Source organism: Hyperolius riggenbachi, chromosome 4 (assembly GCF_040937935.1).
Source record: "Hyperolius riggenbachi isolate aHypRig1 chromosome 4, aHypRig1.pri, whole genome shotgun sequence".
Taxonomy (NCBI): domain Eukaryota; kingdom Metazoa; phylum Chordata; class Amphibia; order Anura; family Hyperoliidae; genus Hyperolius; species Hyperolius riggenbachi.
The window spans coordinates 387,625,583-387,634,554 of NC_090649.1; positions in this window are offsets into that span (position 1 = coordinate 387,625,583).

Consider the following 8,972-nt stretch of genomic DNA (forward strand, 5'->3'; position numbering starts at 1 on the left):
TGGCTACCTATACTGCGGCCACCTATTACTGGCTACACCTTTTCCTGGCTATCTATACTGTGGCCACCTATTACTGGCTACACCCATCCCTGGCTACCTATACTGCAGCCACCTAATACTGGTTGCACCTATTCTTGGCTACTTATACTGGGTGCACCTATGCCTAACTAGCTATACTGGAGGCATCTATACCTGGCTACCATATGGGGTGGTGTGAGTGGAGCTGTGAAAAACACAGGGGATTTGGGCGCAGCTGGTGCCGCCATAGTTCGCAATAGAAGTTATGGCTATAGCGGCGCTCAGTGAGTAATTTGGGCGCCGTCAAAAGCCAGAGCACAAATTACTATAAAAACATGAATTCGTCTGCCAGCAATAGCTGGAAGCCGAATAACATCTTTCACCACTTGCCATGTTGACCTGGAGGGGGAATGGTATTTAACGCTGCAAGGACTTCTGCAGGAGCAGGGTAAACCGTTTTACAGCTGTACACTGCGCCCAGATCTGGCGGCCTAGGCATATGTATGCCGAGGGGCACATCTGGCTACCATATGTGTGTGTGTGTGTGTGTGTGTCCGGGTCCAAATAATTGTATAATACCGTCATACCGTGGTATTTTTTTTTTGACTGTTATCATACCGTGGATTTTTATACTGTTGCAAACCTAGTTGCTATGTGCGCTACTCACATCAGTGCGACTTAATTACAACGGGGGCATTCTATGTGTGTTACTGGCAGTGTAGCGTGTGTTCCTTACCAATGGCTGATACTTTTAAGTGCAGTGTCATAGTGATGTATCACTACTGCGATACTTCACTGGCGCATCTGCTACTACTGTTTTAGGTAAAAAAAGAAAGCATAACATTTAAATTCTATTTAAACACTTACATATAAGTAGTATGTTTCTCTCTGAGTAATATGAGCGGTAAATTACTATTTTTTTACTATATTCCTGTCCCTTACAGTAGGTAGTAAATATAATTCAGTTTTTGGACTAGTAGTCCACTTCCTCATGGGAGATTCTCAGTATTTCCTTTGCATTTTTTTTTGCAAAAGTATGCTCTGGAAAAGATAAATACTGTACAAAGATGGCAGTCAGTCTCCCTACCTGTGTGCACACTGTTTTGACAGTTGAGTTAAGCTACTGCCATTTAGAAAGTGCTTTTGAATTCATTTGGCAGAGGAAGACGGCTAGCGTTTACGTTTGTCTTGCTCTCACATTAGTATAGCAGAGCTGTCGGCAGGAAGCGGTGGTGTGTGGCGGCCGCCAGCGGAGATATTGGCGTGGGACCTTTTCCGAGGATATTGGCAGGTAAGTATTTCTGGTTAATTAAGATTAATAAAGGACTTTTTTTAGTCGTTTTTATTTCATCATATTTTATCATTTAACCCTTTGTGGAAATGGGTAAGGGGTACTTTGTGCCCTTATACTAATTTCTCCTGGGAGGGGGGCATCCCAGATGCCACCATGAACAAACCCCCCCCCCCTCCTCACCAGGGAGTTGGCGACCCCCACCTCCTGGGGCACCGGAGGTGGGGGAAGAGCCTCTTATCCATGGATTGGACAAGGGCTTTGGCGAGGGGAAGGTTTGGCCGCTCTTCTCCCCCAGAGCCCCCACATATCATGGACCATGCAGGCTGGAGTAGCTCAGGGTGCGAAGCCCCACTCGGCTGGGGCTCTGCATTCTGGCTATCCCAGCCTGCATGGGGGACAAGGGGTTACCAAGGCTTGGCAGGGGGGGACCCCACGACTTTTTTTTATTTATTTTTATTTAATATATATGTAGACAGCGCTCCTCTTCTTACATCTCAACCTGCAGGATTAGAAACCTGGACATAGTGTATTACTGTTAAACTTTACACACTGACACCCCAGTGTTTTATAGTGCTCCACACGTGCTCCACACTCAGTGCAATAATCCACACGGCCCCTATAGAAATGCAGGCTCACCAGATGTAATCCACCTCGTTTTTCAGGTGGGTCTCTCACATGAATCAATAAGCCAACGGACTAGCAGCTTCAGATCTCCAAAAGAGTTTAATCCAGAATCCTCTTAAAATCACAATAAAAACAACAAGGCCAACATAGCGTAAAACCATAAAACAATAGCTGCCAATGCCCTGCGCTAAGATGCACTCACGTCATAGGGATGAATATTGCACATATCAGGCCTCACATGAGCCTTACAGTGTCACCTCCAATGCGGTTTCGGCGTCCCGTCTCCGCTGTGTCGCTTCCCCTCGTATATAGATTACAACCGGCTTGCGTGTATATAGATTACAACCAGTGACGTCAGCCTCTGATGAGTCCTTGACGGACGAAACGCCAGACGTCACTGGGAGCAGGTTGGGGAACGCAAGCCGGTTGTAATCTATATACGAGGGGAAGCGCCACAGCGGAGACGGGACGCCGAAACCGCATTGGAGGTGACACTGTAAGGCTCATGTGAGGCCTGATATGTGCAATATTCATCCCTATGACGTGAGTGCATCTTAGCGCAGGGCATTGGCAGCTATTGTTTTATGGTTTTACGCTATGTTGGCCTTGTTGTTTTTATTGTGATTTTAAGAGGATTCTGGATTAAACTCTTTTGGAGATCTGAAGCTGCTAGTCCGTTGGCTTATTGATTCATGTGAGAGACCCACCTGAAAAACTAGGTGGATTACATCTGGTGAGCCTGCATTTCTATAGGGGCCGTGTGGATTATTGCACTGAGTGTGGAGCACTATAAAACACTGGGGTGTCAGTGTGTAAAGTTTAACAGTAATACACTATGTCCAGGTTTCTAATCCTGCAGGTTGAGATGTAAGAAGAGGAGCGCTGTCTACATATATATTAATTGACTGATCTGTGGATTCATGATAGCGAAGACTCTGAACTCTGTTGATATATGTTAAAAACAAACAAGTAGTGCATGGAAATTTGAGAGGGTGGGCGCATTCTGCACTATTATAATTTATTTTTATTTGCCACCCTCTGAACATAAAAAAAAAGTTTGAAAAAATAGGAAAAGATGCCAGGGATCTTTATGCAGCCACATTGCGGCTGTATAGCGATCCCTGGCCAAAGGGTTGCGGTTCCAGGGGGTCTGTACACACTGTGTATGGACCCCCTGGAAACCTCGTCATGAAAATTAATTGCTCTTTCTTTTGATATATGTAAATTTACACTACCATTAGGTTTGTTACATTATCTGTCATTTACCGCATTTAAATGTATACTTTTTTCCTCTTGTAACCTTAAAATCAATTTTCTCAAACTATAAGGTTTTTTTGAAAGTTTTTTTGTCTGTCTGTCAGAAGAAAAAAAACAGCGATGGGCTGTGTGTATTGAGCCGCTCTGGCTTCAGTCACCTCGGCTCTGCCTCTCGTGACTTACTTGACCAATTAGCCACTCCCCCCTCCATTCACAGAGCGGCTCATTACCCGGATCATTACACACAGCCCATCACTGTTTGTTTGTTTTTCTGACAGACTCGTATGGCTGGAGAGGGAGAGCAGCTCATTGCGCAGCAGATTCTGCGCTGACAGCTACCTCCCTCAATGCCTGCGTGCGGGGGTCCTTTAGATGTGATTGGCTAGTGATGGAAAGACTGGCAGCGCGTGAGTTTTTACTATACAGTTTGGACAGTTAGGCAGAGCAGGGCTAAACCATTTGTTTTATCAGTTTTTTTCCCCTAACACCTGACAAGGCTCCCCCTGCTTTGGCTTTACAGTTAAAAAAGTACGTCAGCGCTACTGCAGAGACTGACGGAGTGAAGCTACAGTGATATATGGCAAATTAAAGGGCCATGTCAGAAAATAAAAAAGACACAGTAAGGCTTTTGTATACTTGATGTATCTACTGTGAGGTTATTAAAAATGAAATGATTCGCGGGAGTGGTCCTTTAAGGAAATATAACTCCCACAATGCATTGCAGGAGTCTTACAGCCACAGTCATGACTCAAAGGAAAATGCATTGTGGGACTTGTAGTTCCTTAACAGCTGGAGGGCCAAGTTTGCCCATGCCTGGGTTAGGCCCAGTTCACAATAGCGTATTTTCCGGAATGTAACCGGAACGTATAATGTACAGATGGAACAAATTTGAAAGGATCTAATGTTAACCTATGGATCCATTCACATGCGTCCGTTGGTACGGATACGTTCCGGTCCCCGGACCTAAAAATTGCTGCAGGCCCTAATTTTCCAGACCGTTCTGCTTAGCGGAACAGATCCGGACAAAAATGCTGCAGCATTGGGGCAATGGAAAACAGAACGTTTCTTTACACTAGTGAAGAAACAGACTGTTCCATGGGGGATGGGGTGACTCAAATCTAGCGATGGGAGGGTGCAGCAGCTGGGCGGGTGAGGTAAGGTTTATACATACCTGATCTACTGTAGCAGCCGGCGGTAGAGGCTTCCGCATCATGTGACTGACGCGTCATGTGACTAGTCACATGATGCGCTGTGTAGTCACAGCAGAAGAAGAGGAAGCCTCTATCGCTGGTTGCTACGGAAAATTGGGTATGCATTGCTGAGTGAAAATGGATCCGATCAATCATTGATGAGATCCGTTTTCACTATGTGAACCAGGCTATTTACTGAGCCATCCAGATCGAACACGGTAAATCCAACGCTGGACATTTGGGCGCAGCAGCGCAGGAGACTTGGGCGCAGCCGGCGCCACCATAGGCCGTAATAGGAACTACGGCTATCGCAGGCACAGGGAGTAACTTCAGCGCCGTCAGAAGACGGACCTGAAGTTGCTTTTAAAACAATAATTCGGTTTCCAGCAATTGCTGGAAGCCGAATTATTTCATTTCCCCACTATCCATGTTGGCCTGGAGGGGGAATAGTAATTAACATGGCCCGGACTTGTGCGGCAGCAGAATCAGTCATATACTGGCTGTGTCCTGTGCCCAAGTCTCCGGCGCCGTTCTCTCTCGTACGCATCCAGATCCGGTGTAGCGGAGATCGGATCTGCTCACCATATCCTTTTGGCTCAGAATGCAGATGTGAACCAGGCCTTACACAGGTGCAGTGAAAAGGTGACTGCTGGCACAACAATGTGTGGTCACACAGGTGCAGTGAAAAGGTTGCAGTGACTGTTCGTACAACAATGTGCGGTTACACAGGTGCAGTGACTGGTATATAAAACTGCGTGCTGTTACACAGGTGCAGTGAAAGGTATGCACAGCACGGACTGGTATTGCAAATGTGCAGCTGTCATACACACGGGTACAGTAAAAAGGTATGCAGTGACTGGTATATACAACTGCATGCTGTTACACAAGTGCAGTGAAAGGTATGCACGGAGTGGTATTACAAATGTGCAGCTGTCACTCACAGCTGCAGTGAAAGGTACTGACTGCTTGTATAATATGTGCAGTCACACACACAGATGCAGTGAAAAGGTAGGCACTGAAAGTGCTGGAAAAAGGAAAGAAAAAAAAAAGAGTGCTCTCTGGTGCATTAACTTTTTAATATGCCTAGTCTCAAAAAATGGAATAAAACGTACAATGTTCAATTAAAAAGTGTGCTTATCACACTATAAAGTGTACATCACCGTCTCCTTCAGTTCTTAACAACACTCTGTGCGCCTCCACACTGTGGCCAATAGTGAGGGGAACCCTAGGAATTCCAGCGCCAGCGGGGACAGGATCATGGAGAAACCTCGGCAGCTGCCCTGCACCTATTGCGTCATGACGCGTTTCGGCGTTCCACGCATTTGGCAGATGACGCAATAGCACAGGAGACGCGTATAAAACAGCGTCCCGTTGCCCAGCAACAGTCGCCCTTACTGTAAGGCGGCCGCACTGGGTCAAACGGAGGAGGAGCGTGGGCTCGCATGGATTGGCGGCAAAAAATGGAAAGGGGCAGCCCGATTGGGTCGCATTGGGACGCCGTGTCCTCGCCATGCTCCTACAATCGTGGCAGTAGAGTTCCGTATAATAACAGTGGGAACTCTACAGTGGCCGCAAGTGATCAAGATTATACCGGTGGTTAAACACAGTATATAAAAGTATAAAATATATATATATATATATATATATATATATATATGTTGTAAAAAAGTGAATGGAAATGGAATGACCGCAGATATAAAAGGTATAAAAAGGATTTTTGTATATAAATATATACCTATATACATGACCACATTAGTAACAAGAAGGGTCCCCGAACCATTGCTCACAGTTCAAATTTAAATATTGCACATAAATAAATACATATACACTACCAAGAAACAATAGCCATATAATTAAAAAATGCATTCACTCTGATGGTCCAATTTATAAGCGCTTAGTAATAAGCAAATTAGCAATGCAATCCATTACTGACAGAGTATCCTGCAGTAGGGTCTGATAAATAGAGACTCAACTGCAGCTTCTACCACCGATGCTGACAGGGTTTCCTGCAGTAGAGTCTGGAGACAAGGCAAAGCCTCTGAATTCACAATATACTAACATCCTAACACTTGAACCAAGATGCATCCTTGCATAAAAAAGTACTGGGAAAAGTTAACCAATAGGGGGACAGTATAAGCACCAACAATGAATTGGGTCTTAGGAAGGAGGGGAAGGGTCAGCTGTGACTGTGTCTATTCCTTACCACAAAGGGGAAGGAAAGGGGGGAGCGGTTAGGGGAAACGGGGTGGGGGGGAACAAAATTAAAAAATTAAAATGAGAATAAAAATAAAAAATGATGGGGGGGGGGGGGGGCGCAGGGCATAGGTGTCGTGGAAAAAATGCGGTAGTAAAAATGGATGTGTTGGGGCCTTACTATTAGATGTATGTGGCCGCCTCCAACCCTTTCTTCAATCCTACTGGGTTTAAGGAATTGAATTTAAAAATCCAAAAGGATTCACGTTCACACAACTTCTTCAATCTTAGCCCTTTGTTGAGGTTTTTTAAAATCACCTCTATACCCATCACTGTCAGACTGTCAACCTGTCCCTCATGGGCCTCCTGAAAGTGTCTGGGAACTGTATGTTTCACACATCCATCTTTTATTTTTCTTCTATGTTCCCCTAGTCTTTGCCGCAGGGGCCTTGTAGTTCTACCAACATAAAATTTGTTCGGACACCCACATAATAATAAATAAACCACAAAGGAGGAGCCACAGTTAATAAATTATTTCACCTTCACTGTATCCCCATTGCCATCAAGAATTTCTGAAGTGCGATGTTGGATGAATCTACAACACCCACATAACTTCTGGGTTGTCAGGCAGCTCATTTTTCAACAATGGGTCCTGCAATACAATATCTTAATTTTTCTTTACAATATTTTTAATTTTAATTGCACTTTTGTTATAAGTGGTGACAAAGGAAGGACCTCTTTTATTATTTCTACATACTTTAGGCTTACTAGATGACAGGTATTCTTTTCTTCTTTTGCTCTTATCTTTAACCCCAACCCTAAAATCATCCATTACACTAGAGATAAATTTCCCTTCGTAACCCTTCTGTAAATACTTATTGGCAAGGACCCTGCTTTGTTCATCATAGTCCTTGTTTAGTGAGCAGTTCCTTCTCAGCCGACAAAACTGGCTTTTTGGTATATTGTGAATCCATCTTGGATGGTGACAACTTGACACATGCAAGTAGGAGTTCCCTGCTGTTAGCTTGAAATGTGTCTTAGACTGTATACATTTGAGTTATCAGCCATTAGGGTATGATCCAAGAATATGATACTCTCATTATCTATTATATGGGTGAATGACAGATTGAAACTATTATTATTACAGTATTCAACAAACTGTCAAATTCTTTCTTCCTACCATCCCAAATAATCAATATATCGTCGATAAATCGAGTATAAAATACAACATGCTTTTTAAATGGATTGTCACCCCAAATATACGTTTTCTCCTAGAACGCCATATAAAGGTTGGCAAAACTTGGGGCAAATCCTGCCCCCATGGACGTACCGCAGGTCTGTAAATAAATAGAATTCATAAACAAAAAAATAATTGTGAGCTAAAGCAAACCTGAGCAAGTCAATAACAAAATTGATCTGATCTAGTAAGAGGTCTTGATAGACCCCAAGAAAATATCTGGCCGCCTCCAGACCTTTTTCGTGTGGTATACACGTATACAATGAGGTCACATAAAGGGACGCCCAGCAATAGCTATCCTCCCATCTGTAGTCAGAAAGTAAATCAAGCACATTCTGGGAATCCCTGGTGTAGGCCTCAGTGCTCAACACACATGGCTGCAAAAAATAGTCGACATATGATGAGATATTTTCATGCAACCCCCCCATTCCAGCCACTATTGGTCTTCCGGGTGGATTGTTAGTATCTTTGTGTATCGTTGGGATTATAAAAGAATATGGGGTTTAAACAAGCTAGATCCGTGACCATTTGTCGAGACATTGTTGGGAAAGGTTCTGGGATCCTTTCTTGCTTTCCAATAGGTATTGGGAACACTTTCTTCCCTCTCATTATGATCTCTACTCGAGGATTTTTTGGAAAACTTTATAGTTACATAGTTAACTATGTAACTATAAATTTTTTTCAAAAAAAACCTTTACTGTCACCCATCCATTTTCATCCTGAGTGTTTCTATCCAATGCCTCTACTATAGCATTCTGAACCACCTCCATAGCAGCTTGATCATTTTCCTTGTGTTTCTCTTGATCAGAGATACTTCTAGAATCCGCTATTTTTGTGGGCCCTCAAGAGTTCATACCCTCCCATTGGAACACATGACCCAGGGCATAGTCTACTCTGTCCCTCTCAAATTTCCTGAGTTTCTTGTCTAAAAGATCTTTTTTAAACTCATTGACCGATGTGTCAATTTTATTTTTCCACCCTCTAAATTCCTTCATTTCTTTGTAACTTTCGAGTTCAATGAGAATGTCAGGAATGATGGCACAGGTTTTTTTAAGATTTCTTTCTCTTTGGACCACCACAATTTTCATCCAAGTGGTGGTACAGTATTCTGCCGCCTTCTGCCACAATTTATGCAAATCATTCTCAAGGAAATCGCACC